Below are 17,716 nucleotides of genomic sequence, written 5' to 3'. Positions count from 1 at the left end.
GGGAAAGAGCTGAAAAAATAATTAAGAGGGTATGAAGGTATTTTAATAATGCAACAAATGGAGTGAAATAAGGGGCTGAATGTTAAATGCAGTTTAAAATATGGCTGCTCTCTTCCAAGGAAATGGCATGTCCCCAGGGGAGCGTGAGAGCACCAATAGATAGGAAGAGAGGAAGACAGAAAACGAGGGAGAAAGAGAGATGCTATGTCAATGGTTCAGCTATTTAACTACTGGAAGGTAATTTCTCTGCCTCGCGGCACCAAGTCCCTAATGTAGGGTCTGATGAGAGAAGCAATGTAATAGGTGGTCCATTACAATGGCAATAAGGCCGCTTGTTCTCAGCGCGCTCACTTCTCTTGAAAGCACAATTACAGCAAAACACTGCAGAAAATGATGTAAATGAAGAGATATTTTCTACTTTCACTTTAGAGAATAAATGAAAGACAACATGACGTTCCAACTAAGTTGAGCAATCGTCTACACACTAATTCGCTGATGGAGAGAACTACAACCGAAAGAACAAAAAGAGCACCCTCATTTTGTCTGAGTGGGCAGTGTTGGAGTTCGGTGCCTCTGACTGAAGCTTAGCAGGGCGCCTTCACAAAGAGAAACTATTTTGGAACATAAACATTTTGTTGGTTGACATCTTACCCATAGTGCATCCTCATATGGCCGCTGCAGTGCCATTTTTACAGAAGTTAAGTTTGTGTCCCAAAGTAAATCTGATTTTACTCCGTGTAATGTGCAGCTATACGCAGGATGCAAGTAAAGCAATATTTTAAAATATCAAACTTGTATCAAACAGCCCAAGTTCTCAAATATTACATATTTTGAATAATCCCTCAGGTAGAAGTGGAGGTGAGATTTAAGTGAATAAACAGCAGTAAATATTCCACTTCCGAAGGCAGCGCAACGCATTTTCAACTGTATCTCTTAGCAGCAAGTGGTTTTAAATTAGACTTAAGTAGGCAGCTGATTTCAGGAAATCGATAACGTCAGAGCAGCCCAGTGTACATGTTGAGCAGCAAACATATTTTGCTGGTGGTGTACGTGACAGATGGAGAGAGACCAGAATGGAGGAGCAGAGGGGGGAATTTGTCACTCCAGCAGACCAGAGGCACCATGGCATGCTTAATCATCTCTGCTTTATGCTGCTGGAACACTGGGTGGGTGAACTGGGCAGAGCTTCCAGGCCAAAGTCTGGCTATCTTCCTGTCAAAAAGCCATCTTCATCCACTCTCTATTTGAGGAGGAAACTGAATGAGCTTGAAGACCCTACAGGATCCTATCAGAGCCTAAACAGTTGCCTTTAGCAGCTTTTTATCCCTAGCGTAGGAGCAGTAGGGGAGGGCTTAGCTTCAGCTCTACTGTTGGACAAAATGGCCAACCATCTGCTTTCAGTTGCAGAAACAACATTTACTGTCAGCAGAACAGGGCAGGGAAAGAAGACTGGACTGGGGGGTGGGACAGGCTGATGGCAGCCCAAGGGGCTGGATTGTTCTCAACTACACTTACTTTCTTTTTCGCAACATCCACATTATCTCCATCTGGAATCATTTCCCTCAAAAGCTATTACCAGCAGAAGTAGTCAAGGTGCAGACAGATAAGCACAGACACCAACAGGCAAGAAAACAAAAGAGAGATGCCACTGGTGGTGGTCAAAGTCCAATCTCCAATAACACTGGGGCAGTGAAATCAATGCTGGCCCCACTACATGCAGACTAAACAAATATTCTGATGAAAAGCAACATGAGGTTTTAATAGAACAACACATAACCTGGTGTTTACTGGGTCCCGCAGGAACAACAACTCCCAAATATCAATAAAGGCTTCCAAACTTCAGCTATAGTAATTTCTACAGGGTAAGAAGAAGATGATGGAAATCCATGTGTGAAGCTGTAGCCCATAAATCCAATGTTACTGGTTAATATTAAAAGTCTGAACAGGATAATCACATTTATTTGGCCAATTATGTTACACACACAAGGAATTTGTTTCCGGTACAGAACCGAGACAGCCATCTGCAGCGCCAACTCAACCGATGGCTCTAACCATCGGGGGCATCAAAGAGCATTTGGAAAATATGTTTGCTGGCCAAATGAGCCAGGAAAAGGAAAAGTTTACTTTTGTTAACTAACAACAAAAGAAGAAACTGCAGTAGATTTGCTGCCGTAAATCATTAAAGTGAGGGTAAACTTGCTAACCAAACCAAATATAATTAAGGAAATTTGGTGAATTTTACAACAATAGGGAATTCTGTCTCTCACTAGGTTTTTTTTTGTCTTGTAATGTAACTATCAAAAATATGCAGAGGACTGTTTTACTAAGTAACACAAAGCAGAGCAGAAAAAATGTATTTTCTCAAATGTTTCTTATAGGTGCGATAGAAAACACACTCACACTTTCATGCTGCGGAAAAACACTGCCAGCTTTTTAAAAAATGGATGTAGAGTTAAAGGAAGTAAGTGTCAGAAACCACATTTCAGTGTGGGAAGTTTAATCTATTCAAGACAAGCAGTGTGGGAGCCCCAGTTTGTCTCTGAAAAATAGGAAGAAATGTTTAGTGGAAATAGGATGTCTAGTTAGACTGTTAAATGCTTAGTCATGCTTATGAGTTTCTACAGGGTACATCTGGTCAAGGATAACTAGAGAGAAGAGTTGATGACTGTCAGCAGACAGGGTGTTTAATATTATTATGACGTGTATAACTGTAGCCTTAGCCATAATATGTTCTTATGTTTAATGTCACGACATGTCACTAGAGGTCATGTGAGAATGTTTTTAGCTACACACCACTTAATCAACAGACACACACACACATTGATTTACTTCATGTTTTGACTACTGCTATGGCCAGCTGCAAAGCTGGTAACAGAGACGTCCTGGTTGACGTTTCTGTGTAGTATGGGGCTAGCCCAACCGAGGGGATATAATGTATAGGCCTGGTGGGTTCAGGGTCTTTCATCTTACATCTGCCTGCGAGCAGTTTGGAGGTGCAAGATACCTGAGCGTGTAATGTTAATTTTACCTGTGATCCTTTGAATAAATCAGCACTGTTTTGAAGTTACTTGGACTGTCTCGTCTCTCAGAGTTAGCAATGGTAACAAGAACTGGAGCCCAACAAACCTCTGCAGCGAGAACAAGTGAGTGGAGAGCAGGGGAATGTGAGGTTTTCTGATTGATAAGTACATGCTGTTACATCAGTCCCAAATCCACTTTTTTCAGCAGTCATAAAAGGTTTGGGTGCCCAGTTTAAGGTGGTGGCCTGGCATGCTGCCTTGCTTTCTCCCTCCCAGTTTCTCCCTTGATCTCAGACAAGAGATGCAAAATAAAGACATGGAGCTAGTATTGGTTTGGCAAACATCAACTGTGCCAAGTGTAGAGCAACCAGTAAACTCACTTTTGTGACAAGGATCAACTTCTGTTTCAGTACCAACAATTTACAATTCCTGTAGTATATTACACAGCCCCCCAATTTTAGGGGTAACATCCCAGAAAAGGCAATATATATTAAGCTGGAAAGGGGCTGCTCTCCACACAAAGACCCCCTGTTCTCTTCCATTCAACCCTAGGCCTAGCAGGAAGCCTCCTCCCTTCATGGACCCACCGTTTGAGAGCAGCCACATTGACTACTCTCCTTATTGAGCCACTCTTGAGACAGAACAGACCATTCTTGCAACCAGTCACATTTTCTATAGAGACCCTTGTGTGACTTGGATTTAGGAACAAGGGCAACTTGAAAAGTAAACACATACCTGACAGGCATTTACAACCACTGGAAAATGGTCATTACACTATTATTGTGCCTATATTTGTGTCACTGTATCTTTGAGTTGTAAGGCCTATAAGGAAACAATGAGACGAGAGCACAAAATCATTAACCCTAACCTTTCAAGCAGGTGAAGTTCGAGCCAGGCAAGAGGCACTTTGTAATGAACCCGAGCACTTCATTCACAGGGCTGCTGCCTCTAGTATTTTCATCTCTCCGCTGTCTGTCCTTCCAGCCTCGGAGTCAAACTCATTTTAATGACGCTAATGGAAAGTGTTGTCATTGCCCCTCTCCAACACTTACAGCCCTTTTCTCCTTCATCTTTATACTTCAATTCTGTACCTCATTCTCTGCAGAATCCTTCATCTTCCCATCTCTCCAAACTCCTTTTAAAGCACATCTGTCACCACAAAACACCTCAGGGAAATAACAATGATCTGGAGACCAAACGTGGAGATACTGGGTGTCTTTTATAGAATAGGAGCAGGAGCTGGAGCTAACCTGTCTTTTTTTTTATTCATCTATTTGGGGGAAAAGGGAAAAGGTGCTTTTTTTCCTAATCAAAGAACAAGTACAAAAGTCCCCTCAAGGATTGGGTGCAAGTTAAGGCAACTAGCTTTCATCCTTTCATTTAGTTAAAACTGACATTTGATCACTTGACTTGAAGTGAGTCTAAGAAGAGATGATATTTCATTACCAGGTAAAAGAAAAAAAGGAGAACGGGGCAGATTTATTAAGATGGATTAGCAGAGACTGATTCTGGTATTCTCAGTATCCTCCACAACAGTTGATGAAAGGAGGGGCTGAGGCATTAAAGGATGGACAAAATGACTGGGGTGTCCTGCACTGGCACCCACTCAATTGGCAGATGAGAGAAGGAACGGATGTAATTTTTTCAGCTCACAGTTCTCCGTCATCCTATCTGTTCATTGCCATTATAAAACTCTGGAGGTCCGGAGAAAACAGGGTCACGACATCATCAACAACTCTGGCTGCACTGAAAACCTTATTCTCAAATAAACGTCAGCCCCTTTTTAATCAGATGAAGAAAGAGATCCGACTCAAATAATTCGCTTGTTAATAGGACTGGCAAATGCTTTGAGTGCAAGAGTGCGGCAAAATATCACATTTAAACAACCGTGTCCAATGTGCAGACTCTGATGGAGGGATTTTTATTCTTTCTTTCTTTGCTTTGGCTTTTCACTTTTTGTTTAGTAATAGTGACAAGAAATCGTGGTACAGTAATTAATGAGTACCTAATTCCTCTTTCCCAATGACCACACAGACTGTGCCCTACTTCATGATCAGCATTTGTCACTGTTTCATGGATTTTATGATCTAATTAATTAATTAACGGAATAAAGTATTCTTAAAAAAGGGCCAGAGTTTTCACCGAACACACAGTCCCTATAAAATCTGACCAAAGCTAAATTTTGTGCATTTTAAAAGGTCAAAAGTTAAGGCTGGCCAATTGCAATCAGAGGGATTGTTGGGCTGTTGAATTGTACTAGACTTCTTACTCAAAGCTAGTCAGTCAAACCCATAGATTCCTTTTCTTCTATCTGTGCATGCAGTTTAAAGAGCATACTGGATGGTGAGCAGAGAAATGGCTCCTCTGAAAAGTAGGAAAGTAGTTCCCTAATGCTGAGTGATCCATGCTTTGCACTCATTAGCGTAGCATAAATTTTTCATCAGTGTTTACAACGATTACAACTGGAACCCATGTTTCTGAAATAAGCATATTTGTATTCCTGTGCCATGCTTGTGCATGTTAACAGGGTACAATCAACCTGCATTTTTAATAATGAAATTAGCAACATTACAAATACATAAAACTTTTAATTAAAATTGATCCCACAGGCTGAGCTAAGCTAGGCTACTGTCACTATTCAGCAAACTAGAAACAACATATTAAAACTGCAGGGAGGTAAAGGTATCCATGTGTTCTTTCTACTGGGTAAAACAGGAAAAATAATTCAACTCCCCCACAAACCAAACTGTAATCTATTTAAATGAAATTTAAAAAAAAACATTTCAATAAACACACTTAAAAAAAACACCATGGGATCCATAAACAATAAATAAATAAATAAAGAATAAATTTGTAAATAAGCAAAGTGAAGGCCAACTGATTAAATTCATCCTGGAAGGAAACATGGTGCGATTACTTTGAGTAAGACTGAACACGGATACATGGCTTCACCCAAACAGGGCTAAACAACACTTGACGGGTGGAATGGAAAACAAAGCTTCCAACAGATGAGGAGGAGACAGAGATCCGGGAGGGACTGGGTAGACAGGGAACCCTCTCTCACCTCCCCTGGTTGTGATAATTAACCAGCGCTGATTGAGGCTCAAATTCCCCCTCTTGTCAGCCTCCCCGTGGGCCCACGATGAAGGATTGGCCCGCTGAGACGACAGCAACACAGGCAGGCATACTGTGAGTGCTGGCTTAGAGATGGGGCGAGGGTACAGTGTGAGAAGACGTCAAAGACACTGCCTCACAGTGAATAATTGGAAAGCAAAATAGCAAGAAACAGCATGTTTCTTGGGCTAAATGAGTACCCACAGAGCAGTCAGACTAAAGGTTAAAACCATCACTTAATGTCAGGATTTGTGAATTGGGATAACCTTTTCTGGCTTAAGTCTGCTAAAATCCTCACAATGGTGGCAGCTTTTGAGTGAAATGCTCTTTAAAATGAACTCTCAAAGCAAACCCATCAAGGGCTGAGACAAACAACACACTCAGTTTGAGTCTTTGGGTTGCAGTTACAAAAGATGGAGAGTGGGAATTCATCTCTCTTTTTTTTCTCAAAAAGAAACCTGCAAGAGGAAGCAGAGTAATTTCTACTACTTTGTCTGTTCAACAGAGAGAAACATGGCATGCAAGCTATTCATATTTCACAGCAATAAAATTGAATATATAGAATAAAATGCCCAGATTCATTCTGGATTCTGTTATTTTAGAGGGTTTTTGTTAGCGCTGCCATGGGGCAAGGAGTTATCTCATCAGTGGGCAATAGGCAAACATGGCCAGGAAGCAGTCAACACGCTGGGCTGAATGAAACAAGTTCCTGCTTTCGCCATGAGCAGCAACAGATGAGATCGTCATGTGAGACAAGAAGGCACATTCATCTTGCCACCCAGTAGCTCCACCCCCTCCCCACTAACCTTGATACTAAAGAAAATCATGTGGCCGTAATGAGATATCCTATAGATTTTTTAATGAAACACAATATTGCATTCTCTTGCCCCTGGTTTTTTCCTATCATACTAGCTCACACAAACACACAGGCACACAGAAGAAAGAAAATCAATATAATCCAGTACGCCTTGCAAAGTCAAACACCCAGCAATTTATCAGCATTGGGTTTCAAAGTCTGGGTCTTATTTTGCCCTTGACTCCTGTCATTTTGTGCTTTTTTTAATCACAGATGAAAGGAATGGAAAGGAATGTGTGCAGTACCATTTCCCACACAGAGAGAAAACAGTTAAGTGCAGCTTTTGGTATGAACAGCCACAGATAAAAGTGCAGTGCATGTCGGACAAGTCTGCTAGAGGCTACGTCCAGCCATTCTGTTGATCACAGTCTCTGGCTCGGGCTCCTTTGAGCAGTCAAGTGTGGCCAATCTGACTCTGATAAGCTTGATGCCAATTACCAGCCCCACACAAAAACATTTCAAATTATCTCAATTTCTCCTCTTGTAAAGATAAGCATCTGCAGGCAAATTCTGCTAAGAAAGCTGAGACCCAGCTTCAAATTGCCAGCAAACATTACCAGACTTTTAAACTGGGCAGTTACTGTCATTAAAACCTGATTGATAGAATTATTTTCTACTGGGGACAAAACCAGTTCCCATAGCTTTCACCTGGCCTCCACTTAGTGTCCTTACAAATGACTCAAGTTTTGCTCTGTGCAATAATCCTACCAATTTGCCTTTAATGCTGTTTGCCATTTCAAAGTGTTTGCAGAGCAAGCTGGTGATAAAAGAGCAGCCAGTCGCTGTGTGTTCACAGCAATTTGGAGGAAACCATTTAACACTGGCGCATGGAAAAGATCAAAGCCTTCAAGTCAACGCTGGAAGGACGACTCAATTACTATTTTACTTCAAGCCGGATGTTACCGGTTTCAAGTTAAAAAAAAAAAGAAAAAAAAAAAAGAAAAAGCTTAAAATAACTCTGGGAAGAATACCCATGGCAGCTTAGAGAAGCAAGGGCTAAGGAGGTAATGCTATCTGAAGTCAGAACAATAATAATGGGGGAGTTAAGTGTGGTTATAGGGGTTAAGTGTTTGCATCGGGGGCATAGTTAGACTACAAAATGAAGAGACTGAGTGAGGCGTAGTGGGAGGTCTCAGACATTATTACTGTAATGCACAAGACTGTCAAGCCACGTCTTAGGGCGAGAAACACAGTATTTGTAACAAGAATGCACTTGTATCACCTCACACTTCTCTTCTGCAGAAAAAGGGGAGGCCAGTTTTAGGTCTGTCAACAGATGCACCATTACACTAAAACCAGAATAAAACACATTACTAACAATAAGGTTGGTCAGATAGCAAACTGGTTATTATGTCCATAACATAACAATGCAGAAAGGGAAATTAAAATCCGATTTAATGTGAGGAGAATTAATATTTTCTAATAACTGCATTACACTGTCTGTAAGTGCATGATTAAGCAACCTTCCTAAGCTGTTTTTACACATGAACTCCAGAATCAGGCCCGAACTTTGTCAAGAGTTTCACACATGTAGCACACAACAGGAGACAGTCTGTATCAGGTTTGTTCTCACCTGCTGGAAATGCTCTGTTTGGGAGGCACCTGGGTAGAGCGTGCAGGGAGCGGGACATGATGCGGCCAGGTAGTCGGATTGTAACTTGGTCACAAGTTACAATCCGACTACCTGGCCGTTCCTTAAATTGTCTGATAATTCTGGAACCCGGCTTGTAACCACAAAAGCTCCTGAATTTCATGGTGTTTGCAGTTAAATATTTCCATGTGTCATTTTAAATGACCATTTTTCTTCCCCATCGGATGACTGTAGCCTTCCTGTTTCTTGCCAGTCACAACAGAACGTCATTAACTCGCACACTGGCTCCGTATGAATACACCAGACTATACGCTGCTGTTTTCTTACATGGGCTCACTCTGGCTCACTCAGATATTACGCTAAGTACGTACTAGAGAACTGGCAGCGTAAAATCTATTTAACGGCCAGGTCGACTGACTCGGACATTTGTGTTCTCACATACAGCTCCTCTGTGTAATATCCAGATAATTTCAGAGTTCCAGTGCATGTCTGAAAAGGGCTCTAGTCTCTGTCCAAACATAGGACTGAGCTGATGCGATGCCCTTTGGCAGATAGGCAGTGTAAATAAATCGGGCTGAGCTGTAACATAAAGCTAAGAGCAAAATGATTTGCAGTGAGCAGCCTGTGCTGATGCTATCTGTTGATCCTCTCTTTCTCTTTCATTCCTTTGGGACCGCCTGCTATTTCATTCAGCAGGTTTCATTTGCTTTTCATACAGCTCGCCCACTTCTATTCAACCATTACACTTCACTGTTTGCACCTTTATTCTGCTGCAGCCAGCGTTCCTCTTCTTCACACTCCATCACTGAGTGTGAGGCCTGTGCCTGTGTCTCTAAGGGTGTAACTGCAACAAAAGAGCTAGAAGGATGTTGTGGCACAGGAGAAATGAATGGGAGGCAAAGTGTAGTGCAGATATCACTCATTAACAAAGCACTGCATCGCCACACATTCTAACAAACCTGCACACTTGGTCACAGAGAATGAGTTGCACATAAATCCATGCATGTGGCCCGTGTTGGTGCCCATTTCACAGTGCAGCACAAAAAGGTCTTTCTTTGTTTTTCCTGCCCAACAGAGGCTGTACACTCATTACAGTGTGGCCTTATCTCTGCTCTCAGTCCTGTCAGCTCGGACAGCAGGAGCGGCCCAGGCAGGATGCTAATGTGGATCATATTGCAAGCGAGGAAGAGGTGCAGCGATGTGGCAACAAGACAGAGTAATGGGTTTTTTGTTGTGCAGTAAAGACATGAGGGAAAAAATCCAGCAGGACACAGCAAGGTGAATGTCATTCACTGTGCATTAGTTGGAGCATCTCAAAGACAGAGAGAGGAAAAAACGGTCTCATTTGTTTACAAAGAGAATTATGGCTCTGTGGCTTCAGTCAGTCAGGCTTAAACAAGAGCTGAATGACAAAAGAGACTTGTGTCACAGCAGCCACAAAAGCTGACTGATTCAGTCCCACCAGGCACCATTTCTCACGACCCAATCATTTTTGCGACAATATCATAATATACAACATATAGTGCATTTTTATTCTTAAGACTATGCTATCTACATTTACAGACAAAATGTTTTTGATGATATGATATTCAGGGGTGTCAAAGTAACTAAGTACATTCACACTCAAGTACTGCACATAAGTACAATTTTGAGGTATCTGTACATTGAGTATCTTAATATTTTGATACTTCATACTTTGAGTTCACTACATTATAAAGGCAAATGTTGTACTACATTTATTTGATAACTAGATTAACTATACCAAATCAAATATAATGATCTGACTTTACTGATCTCTGGTGAGAAATTCAGAAAATACCCAGCACAGCCCTTCAAGTTAGAAGCATATAAGGTATAGTTATAATGAGCTCCCCCTTTACAAGCTGCAACATTAAATGTGATGTACACAAGTGTGTTTCAATAATTATATTCCAATAACTTAATATATATTAATGTGAAATGTGCTATTATGCATAATGAGTACATGTACCTTTTGTACTTTTTCTGATGCCAATACTTTTGTACTTCTATCTAAGTAACATTTTGGATGCAGGACCTTTACACTTTAATATTGTTACTTTTACTTTAGTAAAGACTTTGAGCACGCCTTCCACCACTGACGATATTAAAAGATAAACCAGTACTTGAAATCACCTCATAAATGTCGCCCTGTTGTTCGAACTAACACTAACTGCAAGTTTTACTGAAGTTCTTCAGGTCAAAATAAAATATGCAATAGTAATTATCTATGTAAATATTCATGACTATGGCATTTTATGGACTCAATGTTAATTTGAAAAGTATCCATTAGGTTTATTACTGTTATGCCAAACAAACTAGTTCCACTATAGCCGTAATAGATTTAGCTGCATTTATAGTTTAATGTTTCCACTTGCAGCTTTCAACAAGTTTGTGTATCTGAAGAGTTTTGAGTGAAAACAACACAAAGCTATTACTCGTTTCCTTGGTGGTGGCTCATTTGTCTGCAGCAATTATACCATATAATCAGAATCAATTTGGCATTGCTCAACTGGCCAAACAAATATATCTGTGTGATGGTTGCTGTGTCTGAGCCACTGAGTTAGATAGATGAATCCCATTTCCTGCACACTGATGGATGGTATCTTGGCTTCATTGTATGATGTGATCCTGTGTGTTTGTGTGCACCATCCACAAAGCAAGAGATTTAGACCATCAAAAAGGAGTCCCCCTTTACCCTCCCACCTTTCTGTCTCTTTCTATCTGTCCCTCTCACAATAAAACACAGGAAGCAGAGACCCTCACACAGACTGCTGCTGTGGCAGATTTGATCAGAGTGCAGCTGAATTTTCCCTCTTATCTGTCAGCCAAGGTGTGTAAACAGTCGACCGCTGAGCGCTACCAGCTTGTGCGCAAGTGTTTACAGTATATCATAAGCAGACGTAATCTTCTCCAGAGTAATCTGGTCTGAGTTACCCTCTCCTTTCCGAAGCCAACAACTACAGCTATAATGGGGTTAGGTGTTAGAGTTAAAGGTTCATCACTGCTGGCTCAAATATGTCAATCCAGTGAATCTGTTTACTGGCCTACATGTTAAGCTTTTATCAGTCTTATCAGTCATGCTGGTATCAAAGCAGCATCAATAAAAAATGACAGGATTATGTATTTAATATGCTTCATATAGCTTGGGTAGCATAGCAGTCATAAATAATTCACTAGAGAGGTATTAGATTGGGGCCTGTGTAATGCTGAAGCAACACTTTTCTGTCATGTTGAGACTCGCTTGACAGTCTTGTCCCAAATGAAAACAGCACACTGGTATGAGTTGTGAAAACTTTATCTAGAACAGACTTCAAATTTATGAGTTCAAGGTATTCACCCACCGTGCACTCACAAATTACAATATATTCCTCCCCAAACAACAGTGTTTCTCAATGATTTCTTGCCTATTGTATAGTCCTGCTGTGTAATGACGCATGCTCCCTTGTGTGTTCCCTTCAGGCAAGAAGTGGTTATGGTTAAGGTTAGAATAAATCTACAGGAAATGAATGTCAGTCAATGTAAAGTCCCCACAAAGAATGACAACACAGCATGTCTGTGTGTGTCCATATATTCACATCTCAGTAAAGCCAAGCTGCTGAGTAAATAAGTGGCTGAGTGGCAGCAGCTGATGAGCAGTAATGATTTGTGTGCAGTACAACCTTTCCCCCCCGAGGGTTTTATGCACACCCCACCAGCCCACTCAAACATCACGCCAAGGCAAGAACTGCGACCAGAGGGGCACTCTGGCCCTGAACCCACCTAATCCTCAACACAGGAATAAGACCCCAGTGTATATGTGTGTGTTTGGTTGGGTGGGGGGGTGTTTTCATGGAGCATGCAGCAGAGCCCCATGAATGTATAAATGTACAAGCAGCTGCGGCCCCCAGTTGGCTGGCTGTGTGTGTGTGTGTGTGTGTGTGTGTGTGTGTGTGTGCTAGACTAGCAGAGGTTAACTAGAGAACACATCTACTGGGACATATTTTTTTTAATCAGTCATGCAGATTAGCAATTAGCAACAAAGACTACACCACATAAACTCTAAACCTAAAGATATTAATCGAGGATATAAAGCTGCTAGCTGTAGGCCGAGGTTCAGCTGCTGCTGACAGAACCATGTAGGCTACACAGTCATAGTAAACAGAGAGAGTCAATTACATCCAGACTGCGGTCACTTCCCGCCCAATCTTTCCTGATCAAACAATTTACCTTCTTGGCCAGCTGGGAGAGGCAATGCTACATCACATGAGACTTTAAGCTGTAGGAAAACAATATCACTATTAGTCACCACAATCTGTTTTCATATTTAATAGCTTCTCTCGCCCAGACAAGGGAACCCAGTGTTTCTCACTGGGTTCCCTTGTCCACTCCATCACATCCGAGTGTTTGGTTAAATGATTAATCTTGTCCTCACAGGCTGCAGGTGAGCCAAAAGGTAGGACGGTGGTACGTAGTGCACAGAGGCCTCTTCAGCCCTTGTTTACATGTCCGTGGTGATTGTGATTGACTGCTCACCTGCTAATCACTCACAGTCATGTCTGCTGTGATGGCTATGGACTCACTTGTATACTGAAAGCTTTTGATATGCATACGTGTCCCATACATATATCTACACAAAGCAGGTGTACATCCACATGTGGTGTGCAGCCAAGTGGATCGCAAACACGTGGCTGTAGCTCGCAAAGGTTCTGTGATTATCCCGAGCAGTGCAGGATATTTGGAAGTGCACAGGGTGAGACCAGCTGTGCTGCAGCGATACCTGGAGCATTCTGCCCGTTGGAACTGGCTCAGAGAAAGACCATAAATATCTTCAGAGGCAGGAAACAGCTCCACTCTGAGCTGCTGGGTTGTGTTTCTCAGAGTAAACACACAAAAAAAAAAACAACAAATATACACAACAGTGGTTTGGGAATAAATTAGGTGCCACTAAGGAGTTGGCCACTGATCCATCTCAAAACACCTTTATTAACATCTATGTTTCGGTGGCTACACTCAGTGATATCAGGTCCAACTTTACTTAAAACTTTATCTACATTCTCTGGACCGTTGTTCTTGTTTTTCAAATCTCGCACAGGCTAACAACTTATGGCAGTTTTGCTAAAGGGCTATTCAGCTCAGTTCAATTCAATTTTATTTAATAGCACCAAATTAGAACAAAAATTATCTCAGGCCACTTTGCGTAGTAAGGTCTTGACCTTACAGAAAAAAACAGATCCCCCCTGAGCAAGCACTGATCGCACAATCCAGTATGAACAGGGGCTGTGTATTTCTGTCCTAACCATTGTTTTCCTAGCAGTCCATTTTATAGTCTATAATACACTATAAGTGCAAATCACACCTATTGTCTGACCTTTGTGGCCGAACCCGACTTGAACCCTCGGGTACCAAAGGGCCCCATTGGGGTCCCAGACTGCACATGCACCACAAGGCCTTAAAACATAAGCATAGGTGGAAATAAGGTAGACCCTCGATTTGAAAGAAACATAAATAAGATACATGAAAATAAAAGAGAATACTGCTGCAATCTGCTGCATGTTACTGTGGTACCGCTTAATATGTTTGTGCGGGAACATGGATTTGAAAAACATTTCCCACATGCAAAATAAGTCAAATGTTAACTACTATTAAAAACATTCAGTAGACATCAGCACCACAGCCATTTAGTACAAATATGTGTACTTTCACGCCCCTACATTAATCAGAAATGGACAGTTTCAGAAGCTGTATTACAAACCCCACAATTATTGGAAAAACAGGGTATGATGTTTGGAAACAGTTCATTGATTTGTGACAAGCATTATGCCTCACCTTTTCTGTGCAGGCGAGAGCTCCATTCTGCACGCAGTGAAGGAAGTGAATATCACAGCAGTGGAAAAAGAGATTTTAAAGGCTTCATTTGACTCCTAATGGGACTCTGGGTTGACTCCAACCCTAACTTAGATGGGTGGTGGGAATCCAGGGGGCACCTTTGTTCAAGAGCTTAGGCTCTGGCACTTAGAGAAAAGTGAAACTATGAGAGTAATTTGGCTGTGTGTGTGTGTTGGGTGTAAAGTGGAGTAAGATGGGAGGGTGGGGGCACAGAGATGACTTTTATCCACATCCATTTGGTGTCCTGTCATGAGCACAAACAGCACAAAAAGGTAATGGAAGACCTGCTCTCATGGGGATTATGGTAATGGGCACCTAAGCAAAATGAAGCAAAGTTAACTATTTTTTGCCTACACACACTCTATTACAACAGTATGCAAAAAATTGAAAACCTGCAAAAAATAAAAAGACAAATATTCACAAACATCACCTGAAGGCATGGAATGCTTGTTTTTAGTTTCCCCAGTCTTTCTGACTGCCTTGGAGCATGCCATATTTTCTGTTATATGAACCTGTTTTTACACGCCTCTGGGACTGGGATAATTAGCTCTGACACTCAATCTATTCTAGGCAGCAGCCAAAGCAACTGTGCGTCATCACAGCTTAATACTGTACATGAAAGGCCTGAATGAATGATGAATCCATCCATTAGTGTGGGGCTTCTGGAGTGTTACAGAATGCCTAGGCTCTGTTTTCTTCTTTTTGTTCTACGTTTGCAGGGAGGGGGAAGGAGTGGCTGTGCTGTTGATAGGCAGGGGTGATGATTGGTCTTGGCTCTTTTGATGTGCAGACAATGCCATAATCCATCCTAATCATATTAAGGGAAACTTTAATTGCTTAGCCAGCAAGTTCCATGCACCTACAGCCAAGATATAGGCAATATTCCTTGGCTCCAACCACAACACGAGTAAGAAGCAACAAGCTGTCCCTCTAATTGGCTGTGATTAAGAAAATTGCCCCCTATTCTGGCTCTTGGTCACTAATAACGGTCACGCTGCCCACAGGTGTATTGTAATCATGTCTGAGATCACCGCACTGTTAACGTTCCAGCATTATCTTTGTATTTAAGTAAGAAAGGCCAACCAAAGGAAGATCATCAATCTTAAAGGAGAAACGCTTAATGAAAAGCTTCAAAAGAGTTCTTAGAGCTGTAGAGCTTGTCATGTCAGCAGGAGGACAAAGGACTGAGACAGGAGAATGAGGCAGTCTGGGACCATGTGTGCACACCCTGGGGGCCCAGCCAATGATCTCACTGTCCTAGTAGGCCAATATGGCATTTCCTGTCTGCACCCTGGAGCTAGGCACTGGGCAAACCACAGGATGTGTTGCGGGCATATGGCAGTAGTGTTTTCTGTTTAGCATGCTCAGGATTTTCCAGCAGCAAATCTGTAAAATTAGACACTTGCCCAATTTTCTCAGAGCAAATTAGCACTTGCAGTTACTGCAGGTTCCATCAGCTCACAAGAGAGAAAAACATCTAACTGGCTTGATACAAACAGTCAGTAGACATATCAGGTAAATTTAGACACCTGGAAGGGACTTAGACACCACAAACGCTGCTTCATCAGCTGTTTAAAAAGTGAAGTAGTACAAAATATCAACTAGGAAATGCTTGTCTTTCAAAATACAGCCATAAATAATATCAAAAGTGAGAACAGAAGATGTCTGAGTGTGTCTGAGGAATGTTACTGAACAATGCTCAGGCACAGTGGTGTAAGCATGCATATCACACCTACACAGACAAACACACACAGTTACTGGTAGACAACGCAGTCTTATGGTGAGAAATGACTGGCCTCGACCACTCGTGCTGTCCCAGACAATCAAGTAGCGAAGTCAACTTTTCTTCTAAGTTCTTAATTCTGAGATAGACAAACACATACAATATAAAATACATCTTGACCTCTTCGCCTTCAAACAGCCCTAAAGACCAATAAACATACTGTCAGTGGAAAGACCCTGAGTCACAAGCACAAAGAGGAGCTCTCCCTCTCGTTCTCTGATCCATGCAAGCTAACACGTTACCAGCAGTGTTCTTATTATTCAAGGGCTCGGTGTGTGATTAAGCACATGGCTACACACTCCAATCAGTCACAAGAGAACTGCTAAAAATACCCCATTTGGTTTATCTGAAGGGACGTAAAAAAACAAAGCATAATCATATTACTAGGTCACAAGCATTATTGACTGTTCAGGAGCAAGTCTCTACAACAATCTATTGGCAAATTTGATTATTTACCACACCTAAAGAGTTGGATGGCCATAAACGCACTATGCTGTTTATTGTATGGCTTTAATTCAGAGTGGCCCAGTAACTGCCTCGCTGCTGAACGATAAACATTTGTCAAGTTGGGATCTCACAAGTACAACAAGTTGCAAAGTAGTAAACCTCTGTCAGATGCTATATTTATTCAAAGTAAACATTGTAAAATGGTGCTTGTCCTACAATCACAGTAAATCACTGCTTGGCTGAGATGAGACAAGAGAATCTGGTTCACGAGAGGGACTGTCTTTTTATTCAGGGGTAGAAAAAACGTGTTGGGAACCTTGTAGTCAACTCCTCTGCTCCCAGTTTTCAGCCAAGGAGGCTGTGAGCTCAGTTTATTTTTGGTTGATAGATTTATTATGCTGTTTAAGATTTATAATATAATAGTATTAATCATGAGATTGAAATTAATTTGCAGGCTGCATTTTAATTAAACAGGAATTAGCATTAATTCACACAGGCATTGTCATTCTCTTGGAAACCTGCTACTGCGACCACTTTGTCCTGATCCCCAATGTAATTGTCCGGTTACACAGCCCTGTGTGTCAACGTGTGTGTAGGTGCATGTGTACTGTAGCTCAAAAGAGGAGGAGGATGGGGGAGTGGTGCTCTGGCATTGTTATAGGAATCAAATAGTGTTGCCATGGCGACCCTCTGGCAGTGGCAGCCTATTTGCAGAAACCAGAGAGTAAAGACCCCCAGGGACCCCCCTCACCCCTATAGCCTCCGGCATGTTTGTGGAGGGGTTGCAGAGATCCAACTGGGGGTGTCTGGCATTGATGAAGGGGGTGTCCTTTGAATGCACATGCACAACCAACCAAACACCCCTCTTGTCCTATAGTAAGCCTTCGTCATCTCAAAAGAAGAGTTTCAATTTTCATCTCTGAGTTTGCTTTGCAACAGCAGCGTCTAACACAATGAGGCAAAAGAAGAGCTGGAGCCTGTTGATAGACATTTGGAGAGCTAGAGGACGAAGAGAAGGG

The 17,716-nt window shown here is 41.8% G+C and overlaps 1 protein-coding gene across 5 annotated transcripts in view; it reads right to left on the bottom strand.

Moving 5' to 3' along the window:
- LOC109963331 (neogenin-like) overlaps positions 1 to 17,716 on the bottom strand; it is a 74,490-nt gene that overhangs the window by 19,325 nt on the left and 37,449 nt on the right. The gene's annotated exons all lie outside the window — the stretch shown is intronic.

This window comes from Monopterus albus, unplaced genomic scaffold (genome assembly GCF_001952655.1).
Source record: "Monopterus albus unplaced genomic scaffold, M_albus_1.0 scaffold72.1, whole genome shotgun sequence".
Taxonomy (NCBI): Eukaryota; Metazoa; Chordata; class Actinopteri; order Synbranchiformes; family Synbranchidae; genus Monopterus; species Monopterus albus.
The sequence above is the reverse complement of the archived record's forward strand: the minus strand, read 5'-3'. Positions and strand labels throughout refer to the sequence as shown.